Source organism: Nomascus leucogenys, chromosome 15, assembly GCF_006542625.1.
Source record: "Nomascus leucogenys isolate Asia chromosome 15, Asia_NLE_v1, whole genome shotgun sequence".
Lineage (NCBI taxonomy): Eukaryota > Metazoa > Chordata > Mammalia > Primates > Hylobatidae > Nomascus > Nomascus leucogenys.
The window spans coordinates 4948807-4965433 of NC_044395.1; the positions used below are offsets into that span (position 1 = coordinate 4948807).

Consider the following 16627-nt stretch of genomic DNA (forward strand, 5'->3'; position numbering starts at 1 on the left):
TCTTGGCTCTGAAATCAAGGTGCTGGCCCTGTTCCTTCTGAAGCCTCTAGGGAAGAACCCTTCCCATCTCCTTCCAGCTTCTGGCAACCTTCAGCATTCCTTGGCTGGTGGAGGTCTCTGTTGCTGTTTTTAGCCTTCCTATTCCCTCCCCTGCGGATCATGTCTTTGTTTTCTCGTCTTAAAAGAACACCAGTTATAGGTTTTTAGGGCCTACTTTATCCAGTATAACCTCATCTTAATTAATTATATCTGCAAAGGCCATATTTTCTTTTCTTTTTCTTTGAGAGGGAGTCTCACTCTGTCACCAAGGCTGGAGTGCAGTGGTGTGATCTTGGCTCACTGCAACCTCTGCTTCCCAGGTTCAAGTGATTCTCCTGCCTTGGCTTCCCAAGTAGCTGGGATTATAGGTGCACACCACCACACCTGGCTAATTTTTTTGTATTTTTTAGTAGAGACAGGGCTTCACCATCTTGGCCAGTCTGGGCTCGAACTCCTGACTTCAGGTGGTCCATCTGCCTTGGCCTCCCAAAGTGCTGGGATTACAGGCATGAGCCACCATACACGGCCCCTATTTTCAAATGAGGTCACATTTATAGGTTCTAGATATGAATGTTGGGAACACTATTCAACCCAAGACAAATGTCAAACACCCGGTTACACTCTTGGTCAGGCACACCTGGACCCTTATCTTAGTCTGTTTTGTGCTGCTATCACAGAATATCTGAGACTGGATACTTTATAATAAACAGAAATTTACAGCTCGTGGAGGCTGAGGAAGTCCAAGATCATGAGGCTGGCATCTGGCGAGGGCCTTCCTGCGGCATTATCCCGTGGCAGAAGGGCAAAGAAAGCATGAGAGAGAGCAAGAGACTGAACTTGAAACCTCAAGCCCTTTTATAACTGCTATTAATCCATTCATGAGGGTGGAGCCCTCCCGGCCTAAACACCTCTCATTAGGCCCCACCTCACAATGCAATTGCATTGGAGATTAAGTTTCCAGTGTATGCTTTTTGGGGGACACATGCAAACCAGAACAACCTTCTTTGGCTTCTTCTCAAACCACCTTTACCTAGGCTTGATGTTCTGAGTAACTCTGGCTGGGTCACAAACTTGATTCTTTGTCTGCAGCCTACCGAGTTCTCATATCAGACCTTCACTTCTGTCATCTCCTTTCTTCATGGTGCAGAGACCTGAAGACAAATGGCTGACTTTTTTTGGTTTTGTTTTGACTACTATCTTGTTTTATTATTTTGACCTCACAGAAAAGTTGCAAAAGTTAATACAAAAATTCCCATATACCTATCACAGAGGATCCCCATATGTTAAAATTTTAACAATGTTTGGTTTTTCATTTTCTCTCTTTGCATTTGTGTGTGTATATATATATTTTTTCTTTTTTTGAACTGTTTGAGTGTAAATTGCAGATCTATTTCCCCTTTACTTGCTTTTTTCCTAAAAGCAAGGACATATTTCTATAAATTCATAATACAATGACCATAATCAGGAAATTAACATTTATACATTATCATAGTATCATCTAATCCACAGACCTTACTCCAACATGACCAGTTAGTTGATCTACTAACATCCTTTATATCTATAAGAAATGCTTTTTACTGATCTAGGATCAAATCCAGGGGATATACTTCATTTAGGACTTTTTTTTTTCTGAGACAGGATCTTGCTCTGTCACCCAGGCTGGAGTGAAGTGGTGTAAACATGGCTCACCACAGCCTCCAACTCCCAGACACAAGTGATCCTCCCACCTCAGCCTCCCAAGTAGCTAGGACTTCAGGTACATGCCACCACACCTGGCTAATTTTAAATTTTTTTGTTGAGACAGGGTCTCACCATGTTGCCCAGGCTGGTCTCCAACTCCTGGTCTCAAGCTATCCTCCTGCCTCAGCCTCCCAAAGTGTTGGGATTATAGGCATGAGCCACCATGCCTGGCCTAGTTCTGTCTTTTTATTCTCCTTTAATCTGGAACAGTTTTTCAGGCTTTCTTTGCCGTTCATGACATTTTTTTTTTTTTTCTTTTTGAGACGGGGTCTCGCTTTGTCATCTGGGCTGCAGGGCAGTGGTGTGATCATAGCTCACTGCAGCACATTAGTTGTTTTCGTTGGCCTATCTTATCTGCTATCCTACTGGCAACAGATGTGACTCTTCACCTCCCATGCTTTCTTCAGGCAACTCCCAGTAAGCTTCCTAGCTCTCCCTTGAAGCTACTATTGTCCAAGTTACCAGAGATTTCCACCTCTGTCTTTCCAGATCCGCGGGTTAACTGTCGTTATCATCAGCTCTCAGCAACATTTGCTGCAGCTGGCCGCTACATCCTTCTTGAAACACTGTCTTCCCTTCGCTTCTCAGGCACCATCCTCTCCACGTTCTCCTCGTGTGTTATTTCCTTCTCAGCCTTTTGGATGGCTGCCTTCTTATTATCCACCTCTAAATTCAGCAGCTCCCATGAGCTTAGTCCTGGATACGCTTGTCTTCTCTATATACACACACTCTCTCATCTAATCCTAATTAGATGACCACACCTAATTCTATGTATTTAGATACAATGTATAATCTGATGAACTATATTCCTATAATTATATTTCCAGCCCTGATCTCTCTTTTGGATTCCAGCTGCCTACATGGGGTGTCTAGTTGGATTTTCCAAAAGATATTTCCAATTTAACATGGCTACAATACAACTCTTGATTTTCTAACCATTTATCTCCCAGTGTTCCTAATCTCAGTTAAGGCATCAACATTCAGTGGCCACTCAGTTTTCAACCTTAGAAGTCATTCTCGATTACTCCCTTGTCACCACGAGCAACTTACACTCTGCCCCATATCTTACGCATTTGCAAGTTCTGTGGCTTCACCATATCTGGTGTCCATACACTTCTCCCCATTTAAGCTACTTCTATTTTGGTCAAGATGGGCCATCGTTTCTTATTTAGAGCATATTGGCACAGACTCCTTGTCTCTTGCCCTCTCCCCAAACAAAATAAGCACCCTAGAGCAGCCAGAGTTATTTTGAAAGAAAAAACTGTGTTACTCCCTTACTTAAAACCTCCAACTTAGTTTAAGTTGCACTTTTTACTTTTTTTTAATTACCACACTTAGTCAATGCTCCTATTAAGTTGCACTTTCAATAATAATTCCAATACCATAGCCTTCAAAGCCTCATGTGGTCTGTCCTAGCCCTATTTCCCCAAGTTTTCTTGTATCACTGTATCCTTGTATCACTACACGCTTTCTTGCATCACTCTGTCCTGTGTTCCAATAACTCTGGCCTTCTTACTGTTTCTCAGTGTATTAGACTGAAAGCTCAGTCAAGGCATGGATTTTTGTGTTGTTTTTCCTTTTGTCTACAGTGTTAATTGACGAATCCCAGAGCATCTAAGACAGTGCCTGGCATGTGGGAAGCATTCAATGAATATCTATTCAACAGAAGAATGAATATGTGCATGCCATACTAATTTTTTTGTTGTTCACCTCATGGTCTTTACTTTTGCCATTCTCTTAGACTGGAATGTTCTCCAAGATCTTAACATGGCTGGCTCTTTTTTTTTTTCCCCATAACTCAAGGCTCAGCTCAAATGTTAGTATCTTAGAGAAAACTTCTTTGGCACCCTATTTAAACTGCCAGCATTCTCTACCTTTGCATTTTCCTGGTTTACTTTATAGCACTTACCATGACCTGGAATTATTTATCAATTTTCTTCTTGTTACCTACACTAGAATAAAGCTGCATGAGAGCAGGGCCTTTTTTGGTTGCTGTTGTTCCCTATTCTATCTTTATTGTTTACAAGAGTGGCACACAGTACATATTCAAGAAATACTTCTTGTACACCCCAGTGAGTGAATTTTACAGTGTAAACTTTAAAAATCATTTAAAAATCCACATAAAAAGCAAATTCCTGAGGTTCACTCCAGACCCTCTGAATAAAAACTCTGTGGGGAGGAATCTCCCTGCACATATTTATGTACTTAGAAGTTTTAGAACATTTCTCTAAAGCCATGAGAGTAACTCAGGCTCTCCAGTTTGAATAGCCCCATTCCCCATGGTGCGTTCTCTTTTGGGTTCTGTGGTGTTGTTTCTCGTCAGTGGACCTCAGTTGGGACCATCTGAATTCATCAGCAAGGACGTAACGATGTTAAATCTAAAAGTGAGCAGTTCTCACTGAGGCCAGGGGTATGCGGAGTGGCAGCTTTTGCAAGGACACAGAAGGATCTGTCCAACCTGCGGCATGGTTCATCTACTCACAACACTAAAAGGGAGCATTCAAGTGACTCTCTTAGCCAATATGATCTTTCCTTAGGCAACAGACTTCCATGTCTGTAAACCCAGAGAAGGGCTACTAGCGTCTCTCACTAGCTATGCTAAGGTCGGCCTCATCTAAGTCCAGTGCTACCTGTACAGCGGTTTAAGGAAGAACAAGACACGGCCTAGACGTGAAGTTGTTTACAAGGTAGTTAACTGTCTGAAGTTTCTTGTTGTTGTTGTTTTGTTTTTTAAAGACAGAGACTTGCTCTATCACCCAGGTTGTAGTGCAGTGGCACGATCACAGCTCACCGCAGCCTTGACTTCCTGGGCTCAAGCAACCCTCCTGCGCAGCCTGCCGGTAACTGGAACCACAGGTGTGTACCGCCACGCCTGGCTAATCTTTTTGTTTTTTGTATAGACAGTCTCACTATGTTGCCCAGGCTGGTCTCGAACTCCTGTGCTCAAGCGATCCACCCGCCTCGGCCTCCCAAAGTTCTGGGATTATAGGCGTGAGCCACTGCACCCTGCCACGAAGTTAAAAAAAAAAAAAAAAAAAAAAAAGCTCTCTCTTCTTTCCACGTTGTTTCCAGCTATTTAAAGAAACAAAATGGTAGACTAGGCGCGGTGGCTCACAACTGTAATCCCAGCACTTTGGGAGGCCAAGGCGGGAGAGTCACTTGATGTTAGAGTTTGAGACCAGCCTGGCCAACATGGGGAAACCCCATCTCTACTGAAAATACAAAAATTAGCCGGGCGTGGTGGTGCACGCCTGTAATCTCAGCTCCTAGGGAAGCTGAGGCAGGAGAATCGCTTGAACCCGGAAGGCAGAGGTTGCAGTGAGCCCAGATCTCACCACTGCACTCCAGCCTGGGCGACAGAGCGAGACTCCGTATCAAAAAACAAACAAAACAACAAAACAAAACAAACAGTAAAGAGAATACTATTGAGTTAATTTTACAGTTTTTCCCGCTGTGGGTGTTTTTTTTTTTTTTTTTTTTGAGACGGAGTCTCGCTCTGTCGCCCAGGCTGGAGTGCAGTGGCGCAATCTCGGCTCACTGCAAGCTCCGCCTCCCGGGTTCACGCCATTCTCCTGCCTCAGCCTCTCCGAGTAGCTGGGACTACAGTCGCCCGCCACCACGCCCGGCTAATTTTTTTGTATTTTTAATAGAGACGGGGTTTTACCGTGGTCTCGATCTCCTGACCTCAAGATCCGCCCGCCTCGGCCTCCCAAAGTGCTGGGATTACAAGCGTGAGCCACCGCGCCCGGCCCTGTGGGTGTTTTCTATTCTCGTCTTTTGCTTAGCTGTCCTGTCTCCCTCTTTTTCTCAGTTAGGCAATAGTTTAGGATTTTTGTAGGTTATATTGTCAGTACTTCTCATTTAAGTTTCAGACAGTGTGCTAAGCAAAGCACTCTACTCGGTAAAGTAAGAGCTCACTTAATCTTCAAAATAACGTAGCAAGGTAGATATCACGGAAGGGAAAATCGCTCCCTGGAGGTCCGAAGGTCCAAGGTCTCTCTGCCATCTAGCTGCCATGCGTATTGCCTGCCAGTGGGTAATTGGAGCTGGGTATCTCTCCAAAGCTGGGCTCTTGGCTGCCCTTCGTGAAGGCAATTTTAAGGGACAGCAGGATGTGGAAGCCTGCGGTTAAGGAGTGAGCTGAGTCATTGGGTAACCAGTGTTGAATAATGTTTCTCAATGTTTGAAATGACACTCACTTCCTTTCCAGATTGGTAGAGAAAAAAGAGGCGCAGTGAAAGCGCTCTCAAGGTGCGGTGGGTCAGGGTGATAGGCGGCGCCCGGCCGCTCCCTGGGGGTCCTGAGGGCGTGACCCCGGCAGGCTCCCGAGTGCAGGAGCCTGGGGCGGGGGCGTTCGGTTTTCGCCGGCGCTCCGCGGCCAGGCCACTTCGGAGGCAATCTGTGGCGGGGCGGGCAGATGCGAGGGCCGCCTCGGCCCCGCGCGCCTTCCGGGACCCCGGGCCCTCGGGCGCGCGGGAGGCGAGCTCAGCACGGGCGCAGGCTGCCCTCGGCGCACGAGAAACCTAGGCACAGCTGGAAGCTTCCTCCCCGTCAGCGTGCGGGCCGCAGCGGGGGCTTGACCCCAATGCGAAGAGTCAGGCTTTCTGATTGGCTGAGAGTAGAAACGCAGGCGAGCGCCGCCTGAGACCCGCTCTGCGATTGGGTTTTACACGAACAGCAGAGCACGAAATAAAGAGGCCTTCAGTCATTGGGCCATTGTGTGAATCTCCTTTTGGCTTCTCTGCAGACTGAATAAGCGTCTCAGGATCTTCGTCATGACTCCTAAATCTGGGCCTGTCAGTTCGCCCCAGCGTTTCTCGTCTCTAGGCACGGCATGGGGCTTACAGAGTTCAACCAATCATATAACGTCGAGATCAGGTTGCCAGGCAGATTATGCTAATAAGACCCCGCCTTTTATGCTGCTCCCACTCTGCGGCGGGAAGAACCACCTGGAGGTGGCGGGGGGGTTTGATTTCTATCACCCCTAGGGAGAGAGGATCGGGGACCCGCTGATCTTCCAGCTCCCCTCACCCAACGTCGTGTAAGTACCTAAAGGATTAAGGGAACCAGATAAGCCAGGGTCCAGAGTACCCCATAGACTGGGAGGGTGTTTCGTCTTTGCTTAGTCCCACCCAAAATGGCGCCCAGCTCTTTCCGCGTCTCAGAGCCCGGTCGGGGCCAACCGACCGCGGACCCGGGTGGGGGGGGAATTGATGGTGGTGGGGGGGAGAAATCCCGGCGGCACCGCCCGATGGTACAGTCCAGCCGAGGCTGGGACGAGGCACCTCACTCGGGGTGGGGGGTCAAACCATCTGCACCTTCCAAGGGGAAAGGGGCAAAGCCCCCTCCAGCAGGCCCTCCTGGCGCCGCGTTCAGCGCCGGCCTCGGCGCCTTCTCGCCCCTGCCTTCGCCGCGCGCAGCCTCCCCCTGCGACCCCCGAGTGGCTCGCACGCTCTGCCGGCCGCGCCCACCTCTCCTCCCCTGCCCGCGTTGGTTGGGCCGGGACGGCGGTTGGGCGGCCTGCGCGCTCCGGCGGCGGCGGTTGCGCGGGCGCTCCGGGCGCGGCGGGCAGGTCTCCGCCGGCCGGGAGCCGAGCGCCGGGGGCCGGGGGCCAGGGGCCAGGGCTGGGCGCCGGGCTGGGGGTGGCGGCGCGGGCCGGGCTCCGGGACTGGCCGGTTGCGGGCGGGTGGGGCGGAGGGTCCTGTTCGATGGGGCGTCCAGCTTTGTCTGCGGAGGCCGCGCCGCCCACCTGCCATCGATGGCTGGGTCCCCGGCCTGCCATCCCAAGCTAGCGTCCGGGACCGGGGCGGGGGACCGGCCCGCAGGAGTGTCGCCCGCAGGAGTGTGGGGTGGCCCCTGCGCGTCTGTCCCGTGGCACCGCGTGGGGGCCGGCCGGGCGGAGGCCGAGGCCGAGGTCGCGGCCGAGGTCGCGGCCCTGCCCCAGTCCGCCTGCACCCGGGATGCAGCGCAGAGGCAGGGCGAGGCCGGTTGGCGCTTGGCAGAGGGCTGATGGTGTGCAGCTCTCCAGCCCCTCGACAGCTTTTGTTAAGCAGGTTTAACCCTGCAGCTAGGTGTTGGTACTCCACTAAGTAAAATGGAATATTCACCGTCTGCCCTCCAGCCACGCGAACGCAGCGCTGTTGAATTTGTGTGGGCGCCTTTAGCCTTGCTGGGTGGATGAGTTGGATTTCAGTGCATTTTCAATCAATCTGCGTGTACACTTAAGCACAAGGAGAGGTGGCTTTGTGCTGTCATCGAGGATTAGATGTGTGATGAGACCCACCCAGCTCTGCCCTGTGCCCTAATTCTGCTGCTTTGCCTGTTGAAACCTTGCCTGTCTCGTCATCCCAAATTCTCTAAAGTCAACAGTACTTAACCTGTATTAAAAACAGCAGAATCACTCATGACTGTTTTGTGGCCTCTTTTTCTGACCTGTTGTCTTTGTTTCTATCACTCCACCATTGCTGTAAGGCAAGAAGATGTATTATTACATTGTATTTTTTTTGTATCTTCCTACCCATTCCAGCGTCACAATAGCTTCCACTTTGATGAACAGTACTTACTTATTCTAGAATAGAGAAAACAAGATTTTTTTTTAAAAAAATTAGGATTGGTTGGGGGCAAAGCAGCGTTTAAACAGTGTTTATTCAGTATGGGGTATTTAGAAAGGAACTTTGCTAGGTTTAGTTATTTAGGATACAGGGTCTCTGGTTGCCCAGGCTGGAGTGCAATGGCGCGATCTTGGCTCACTGCCGACTCGACCTCCCGGGCTCAAGGGATCCTCCTGCTTCAGCCTCCCTAGTAGCTGGGACTACAGGCGTGCACCACCACGACTGGCTGTTTTTTCTACTTTTTGTAGAAACGGGGTTTCATCATGTTGCCCAGGGTGGTTTCCAACTCCTGAGCTCAAGCAATCCTACCGCCGCAGCATCCCTAAGTGCTGGGATTGCAGGCGTTTAGGTTTACTTTTATAATAAATTGAGGTGAAGTTGACACAGAATGAACCATTTTAAAGTGAACAGGGGCGTTTAGTGAAAGGATTACATTTTTGTTTGTTTTGGATCAAGACAAATGTCTTGTGCCTTCTATCCCGTAAGCTCCCACTCTTCTATGCTATTCCTCGTTTTGCAAGGCAAAATTGTTTTGCCTTTTCAAAGAATTCATTTTTAGTTTTTCTAATATTTTGTAGCATGCTCCACCACATATTAATCATATATTGTATATCTGAATGTAATTGAGTATATATTTTAGAAAAAGCAAGGTTCCTGTCTTTAAGGGTTCTGAATTGTTTTCACTTAGAGGTTATGGAGGTATAAAGGGTAGCACAACTCAATATAATCCCAAATTGATTGGCACTACCTAAGTTTCTGCTTGCCTGTTTTGTTTTTCCTTCTAGTTTTAAGAATAATGCGTGATAATTGGAGAAAACATAAAGTTTAAGCCGGGCGCTGTGGCTCATGCCTGTAATCCCAGCACTTTGGGAGGCGAGGCGGGCAGATCACCTGAGGTCAGGAGTTCGAGAGTAGCCTGGCCAACATGGTGAAAGCCTGTCTCTACTAAAAATACAAAAATTAGACGGACATGGTGGCAGACGCCTGTAATCCTAGCTACTTGAGAGGCTGAGGCAGGAGAATCACTTGAACCCGGGAGGCAGAGTTTGCAGTGAGCTGAGATTGGGCCATTGCACTCTAGCCTGGGCAACAAGAGCAAAACTCCGTCTCAAAAAAAAAAAAAAAAAATTTAGAAGCAGAGTGAAAAAAAAAAACCCATAATTACCCAGAGATAATCTTTGCTGATACTTTGGTGTATTTCAAGTTGGTTTTGTGTGTGTACAAAATCTTTGTACAAACGACATAATCTTGGTTTAATATCTAGCTTTTAAAACAAAATGTAAGTAGGTGTCTAAAGACTTTGCTGATGATTGGGCACTTTCGTTACTTCCATTATTTGAAGGGGGCATCATGAAGTCCGCCGAACTAAAAGAATTATAATATTTTGATTTTTTGTAACTTTTTAAAAGCGTAATCTAATTGATAGGGATAGGTTTCTGGATAACAAACAGTTCATCAAAGGGTTGAGAACTACTGAGCTATAATTTTGGTTTCCTCAATTTTTCATTTTAAGCACTGGTAAACACCTCGTAACCGCGTAATTATATCTGGTAAAAAGAATCTTAAACATCCTGTTGTTGCAGTGTTTGAGTTGTTCAGTTTGTTTTAAACTTGAACGCTGATGTACTTTGACCTATTGCCACTAAAATACATAGCCTTCTCCCATCACACTCCACCCCAGATAGTGTAGCCACACCCAGTCCAGCAATTTGTTTTTCATAAGCAGAATTTATTGTCTACTATTTTAACTTATTATAGGTACTTTAATAGATCAATGAAGGAGAATTCGATCTGGTGTCTAGAAAGAGCCAAAAAGAAATGTTTGCTACAACCAAATCTTTGGAGAATGATCCCACTCAAATTCTCCTGGGGGATGGGGTAGAGGCAGGAGGGTGAGAGGGGAGCTTTTCGTGACTTATTTTGGCCCACGTTGGTGACACTTACCTCTTCCCTGTTCTAGCATTAAACTGTTTTTATGGTTTAGTTGAATCACCGCTTAGGAGTATCTGGCCTCTTTTCTTTTTTATTCTTAATGTTATAACACAGCTGGGTGTGGTGGCTCACACCTGTAATCCCAGTACTCTGGGAGGCCAAGGCAGGCAGATTGCTTGAGTCCAGGAGTTCGAGAACAGTCTGGCCAACACAGCAAAACTCTGCCTCTACTAAAAACAAAAAAGTTAGCCAGGTGTGGTGGTCCACAACTGTAGTCTCAGCTACTCAGGAGGATGAGGTGGGAGAATCACCTGAGCCCGGGAAGTCGTGGCTGCAGTGAGCTGAGATCGCGCCACTGCACTCCAGCCTGGGCAACCAGAGTGAGACCCTGTCTCCAAAAAAAAAAAAAAAAAAAGTTATTACACCATTTCAAGACTTGTGTGGAGCGCTCTGGACATTACTGTCCACCTTCCAAAATTTTTCTTTGCTTTTCCATTGACCATCCCTGTGTAGATTTTAAATTTGTGTTGTAGAAAGCACATGAAGGTAGATTCTTCTTCTGTAACTTGAAATAGTTCAGGGAATGGGGAGCAGGTGAGGAAGTGGAGTGAAAAGAGGGAAGATATGGGTAACCCTTAGTTACAGCAAGACTAGTTAACATGTGGTGAAAACAATTATAAAATCAATAGTGCACAATAGTTTAAGAACCTTTTATAGATTGCTAAAAGGTTACTGTCTGCTAACATAGTCTGTTGTTTGCTACTCATTTTTTAGTTAAACTCTCGTTCATTGCAAACATGAGAATATTGGAGTCAAATGCTCCTCCCCCTCCCTTTTTTTTTTTAACCCCGTGTCCTTCACTTTCACTGATGGTAAAGTTGTACTCCACAGCTTCTTTCCTGCTGTGATTTCTAGAAATCAGATCCCTTAGACCTCTGCTGTCCTGTCCAGTAGCCACCTGTGGCTTTGAGCACTTGAAATATGGCTAGTGCTGTGAAGTGTGAAATACATACACTCAGATTTTGAGATTTAGTAGAAAAAAAAATCTTTCAATTTATAAAATATTGATTAAATGTTGAAATGACAATATGTTGGATAGACTGGGTAAAATGCAATATACTATTATAATTAATTTCACCTGTTTCTACTTTTAAAAAATATATATACTAGAACATTTTAAATTATGTATGTGGCTTGCATATTTCTTTGAACAGTGCAGCCTTAGTCAGCTAGGGGTAGGGTGTTCCAGGTGGCATTAAGATGTAATGTATTATTTTTTGGTTTCTATAATTTGAATGAAAAGATACTGCTAATATGTAGATGTCTGTTTTTTTTTAGTGCTTATGATAGCTCTCACAAAAGCATGATTATTATTTTGAAGAATATCTTAATCTCAAAACCACTTCCAGATAATTGAGTTAACTGTTACTGAATTAATGTATTCAATGGATCATTTGAACTTAAAATAATAAAATGACATCGGTAAGCACATAATCCATTAAAAAAAGTTGAGCTAAGCATAATCAGCTAAATTTTCCCAAACTTGGTCTGTTACTTATACATTGATTTTTATAATTTACCATTTTTCAAATGTTTGAGAGAAATCTGAAATTGAGAACATTGAACTTACATTTTTTTCTCCTGTGATTTAGAAAAAGACCACAATACTTTGATTCTAAAGGTGGAAGGAACCGTTTGGACCAGCTCATGAAAGAACTGTCTTTTTTTTTTCTCTTCTGTTTTTTTGAGACAGGCCCTCATTCTGTCACCCATGCAGGAATGCGGTGGCACCATCATAGCTCACTGCAGCCTTGACCTCCCACCATCATAGCTCACTGCAGCCCACCTCGGCCTCCCAAGTAGCTGGCAGTACAGGTGTGCACCACCATGCCTGGCTAATTTTTGTATTTTTTGTAGAGACAGAGTCTTGCCACATTGCCCAGGCTGGTCTGGAACTCCTGTGGCTCAAGTGATCCACCCATCTCTGCCTCCCAAAGTGCTGGGATTATAGGTGTGAGCCACTGTACCCAGTCGGGAGTACTGTCCTTTTAAACACGGTTGGAGAAACATAACCTACATGTAAAATCCATAGTTTTTTACTTCCGTGTTTGGAAACATTGACAGTTTTGCCCTAACCTGCCTTTGTTGATGCCTTTCCTTTTCCTGCCCTGTGTGGAGGTTTGATATGGTATAGTATTCACAGCGTTGCCTCAGGGGCAAAGAGGTTCACTGCTGTGCTCAGCTTGCGGGCTGTGATCTTGGGCAAGTTACTTCTGTAAGCCTTGGTTTTCTTATCAAATCTTTCAACTAGTTTCTTAATTATTACTAGGGATAATAACAGTAATCAACCTCATAGATTCCAAGTGAGGATGCCTGTTAATCACTCACCACAATTGTATAAATGGCTCAATAACAAAGCACACAGTTCTAAATGGTTCAAAAATTGTTTGTCTCTTTTGGAACCGCCGCTTCAGTCAAACTGGTCTTCCCACTGTTTCTTAAATATTCGGGATTTTCTCTCTGTGCTGTCACGCCTTCGTTTCCCAAGTGGAACGTTTCTTCCTCTCTGCTCGCCTTCCTCTCCTCTCCTCGCCTTCCTCTCCTCTCCTCGTTCTGCCTGCCAGAATCCTATCCATCCTTCTTGAGCAGTGGCTGGAAAACTGTTTTTAAAGGACCAGGTAGTAAATGTTTTTGGCTTTGTGGGCCATATGGTCTCTGTCAAAACCATTCCCCTCTGCCGTGGAGTGTGAAAGCATGGCTGTGTTCCAAGAAACTATTTTGGACCTTGAAATTTCAATTAATATAACTTTCCTGTGTCAGGAAATATTCTTCTTTTGAGTCCTTTCAAGTATTTTAAAATGTAACAACCATTCTTAGATCACAGGCTGCACAAAAACAGGTGTCTGCCGCCCGCGGGCTGTGGCTGGCCATTCCCTGTACCAGAGCAAGCTGAGCCCACACCGCCCTTGTTGAAGTGTCAAGACCATCTCACTTGAAAGTAATCCTTTTTGTCTCTGAAGGTCCTGCAGGATTTTGTACTGCTTTATAGTAACAGTAACATTTATTCAGTGCTTATGTTGTTGTATTGCACTCCAATTATTTGTGCTTATTTCTTGCTTCCCAAACAGATTTTAAATTTCTGGAAGCTACAGGTGATTTTTAGCCCCCTCACATAGAATGCAGTATAAATGAGTGCCTTTTACTTACTGGATTCTAAAATATTTTGAGGGATAACTGAGTGAATTAAAATACTTGAAGTTGTTTGTAAAGTTTTACTCCCTTTTTTTTTCTTTTCTTTCTTTCTTTTTCTTTTCTTTGTTTCTTTTTTTTTTTTTTTTTTTGAGACAGAGTGCCGCTCTTTTGCCCATGCTGGAGTGCAGTGGTATGATCTCAGCTCACAGCAACCTCCGCATCCTGGGTTCAAGTGATTCTCCTGTCTCAGCCTCCCAAGTAGCTGGGATTACAGGAGCCCGCCACCACACCCAGCTAATTTTTGTATTTTTAGTAGAGACGGGGTTTCACTGCTGATCTTGAACTCCTGGCCTCAGGTGATCGGCCTGCCTCGGCCTCCCAAAGTGCTTCAGTTACAGGTGTGCGCTACCGCCCCACCCCCTCTCCCTCCCCCCATTTTTTTTTTCAAGATTCTTATTTTTGTGTGCAAATTCTGCCATTTTCTTAGAATTGCTTGAAGATTGTGAGGCCAATTTATTGGGGGTTATTTTCAGTCTTTCCACAAACCATGATTACAGGCAGTCTTAATAGAATGTCCTTCTAATAGGGACTAGCTATCACTCCTTTAACTAATTATTGCTCTTTGTTTGACTTTTTAACTGTCCTCTCCGAGACACTTGTTTACGGTTAGTCCTTAACACAGAATATTGACAGAACTGTGTCCAGTTTTGCAAAGGAGAGAAAGTAGGTAGAGGGTCAGGGAATTATGCAAGTGTGGGAGAGGGGTCAGAGTGCATGGGAGAAAGGGGTCTGGATCCTCAGCCCCAGGCAGGGGCGTGTGTATTAATAAGGTTTCAGTCTCTTCCATCATGTATTCTTCTTCTCCTTCATTCTTTTTCTCTTGAAGTTGATGAATTGAAAATTATTCCGGACTGTGTAAGTAATTCATTACTTGATAAATATAAGGACCCATGAATGGTAATATTTGGACACCACTTCATGTGACATGCAAGTTTCTCAAGTACTTTAGTCCTGTGGAAGTGTGAGATATTACATTACTACAAAACCGTAATTCTAGAATTAAAATGAAATTATGTCACAGTACTTGGACTTTGATGAACTTTGTTTCATTTATACATCTTAAGAAAGTTTATGTTGGCCGGGCGCGGTGGCTCATGCCTGTAATCCTGGCACTTTGGGAGGCCGAGGCGGGTGGATCACGAGGTCAGGAGATCAAGACCATCCTGGCTAATGTGGTGAAACCCCGTCTCTACTAAAAATACAAAAAAAAAATTAGCGGGGCGTGGTGGTGGGTGCCTGTGGTCCCAGCTACTCAGGAGGATGAGGCAGGAGAATGGCGTGAACCCAGGAGGCGGAGATTGCAGTGAGCTGAGATTGTGCCACTGCACTCCAGCCTGGGTGTCAGAGCGAGGTTCTGTCTCAAAAAAAAAAAAAAAGAAAAAAAAGAAAGTTTATGTTAACTTTTTAATTTTTTTTTTTTTTTTTTTTAGAGACAGTATCTCACTATGTTGCCCAGGCTGGTCTCCAACTCCTGGGTTCAAGCCATCCTCCCGTCTCAGCCAACCAAGTAGCTGGGGTTACATGTGAAAACCACCACCACCACCAGTTTATTTTCTTTTTTTTTTCTTTCTTTTTTTTTTTTTTGAGGCGGAGTTGCGCTGTGTCACCCAGGCTGGAGTGCAGTGGTGCGATCTCGGCTCACTGCAACCTCCGCCTTCTGGGTTCAAGCAATTCTCCCTGCCCCAGCCTCCTGAGTAGCTGGGATTACAGGCACCCACCACCATGCCTGGCTAATTTTTGTATTTTTTTTAGTAGAGATGGGGTTTTGCCATGTTGGCCAGGCTGCTCTTGAACTCCTGACCTCAGGTCTCAAGACCAGGCTGGTCTTGAACTCCTGACCACCTGCCTCGGCTTCCCAAAGTGCTGGGATTACAGGTATGAGCCACTGCACCCAGCCTCAGTTTATTTTCATACTTATATATACTTATCCCAAGCTCTAGGTATCTCACCAAAAACTTATACATCATTTACAAAATATATTTTTTCAGATTCATGATTTTAAATGGTTATAAACTATAACAGATACAGAAAATTCTAAAACTTTATTGAGTGGCTTTAAATAAAACCTAAATAAATGAAGAGCACAGTGGCTCAAGGAGTGGAAGATTCGGTATTGTAAATGTGTCAATCTTCTGGAAACTGATTTATAGATCTAATTAACCCCACATTTAAAAAAATTAGACAAGCTGATTCTAAAACATTTGCCAAGGCCCAAGAAAAGGCAAAACACTTTGAAAAAGAAAAGTTAGGAAACCTTCTCTGCTAGAGATCAAGAAGAGTTATAATAATTAGTGTTGGGCCGGGTGCGGTGGCTCACGCCTGTAATCCCAGCACTTTGGGAGGCCAAGGCGGGCAGATCACGAGGTCAGGAGATTAAGACCATCCTGGCTAACACGGTGAAACCCCGTCTCTACTAAAAATACAAAAAATTAGCCAGGCTTGGTGGCGGGCGCCTGTAGTCCCAGCTACTCGGGAGGCTGAGGCAGGAGAATGGCGTGAACCCGGGAAGCAGAGCTTGCAGTGAGCCGAGATCGCACCACTGCACTCCAGCCTGGGTGACACAGCGAGATTCTGTCTCAAAAAAAAAAAAAGATAGTGTAATATTGGCACTGGGTAGGCTAATAATGATGGACCAGTGGAATACCATATGGAGTCCAGAAACAGTATCATGCATAGCCAGACACTTGATTTATGACCTGGAGGCGTGGCAGAAAGGCAGGCAAAACAATAACACTTTTAGAATTAATATAGGAGAAGATACTCATGACCTCAGTATAGAGAAGCACTTCTTAAACAAGATGCTACAGGCACTAATAGAATAATGGGCAAAAGTCTCGAACAGGCACTTCAGAAAAGGAGAAATCCAAATGTCTAATAAACATGAAAAGTTATTCAACCATGTTAATGAAGGAAGTGCAAATTTCAGCCGCAGTGCCAGAACACTGTATACCTAAATTAAAGTTGGACGTTGAACTGTAGGGACTTTCATAGATGGCTGGTACAGATATAAATTCATATGACTACTTTGGAAAACAGTATTATCAAGAAAGTCC

The 16627-nt window shown here is 45.2% G+C and overlaps 1 protein-coding gene across 1 annotated transcript in view; it reads left to right on the forward strand.

Moving 5' to 3' along the window:
• The first annotated feature begins 6741 nt into the window (after nucleotides 1-6741).
• The window catches only part of PRDM10 (PR/SET domain 10), a 102848-nt gene continuing 92962 nt past the window's right edge, over nucleotides 6742-16627 (forward strand). Inside the window, exon 1 of the mRNA XM_030794575.1 lies at nucleotides 6742-6820. The gene's annotated coding sequence lies outside the window, so the exon portion shown is untranslated. The remainder of the gene's footprint in view (nucleotides 6821-16627) is intronic.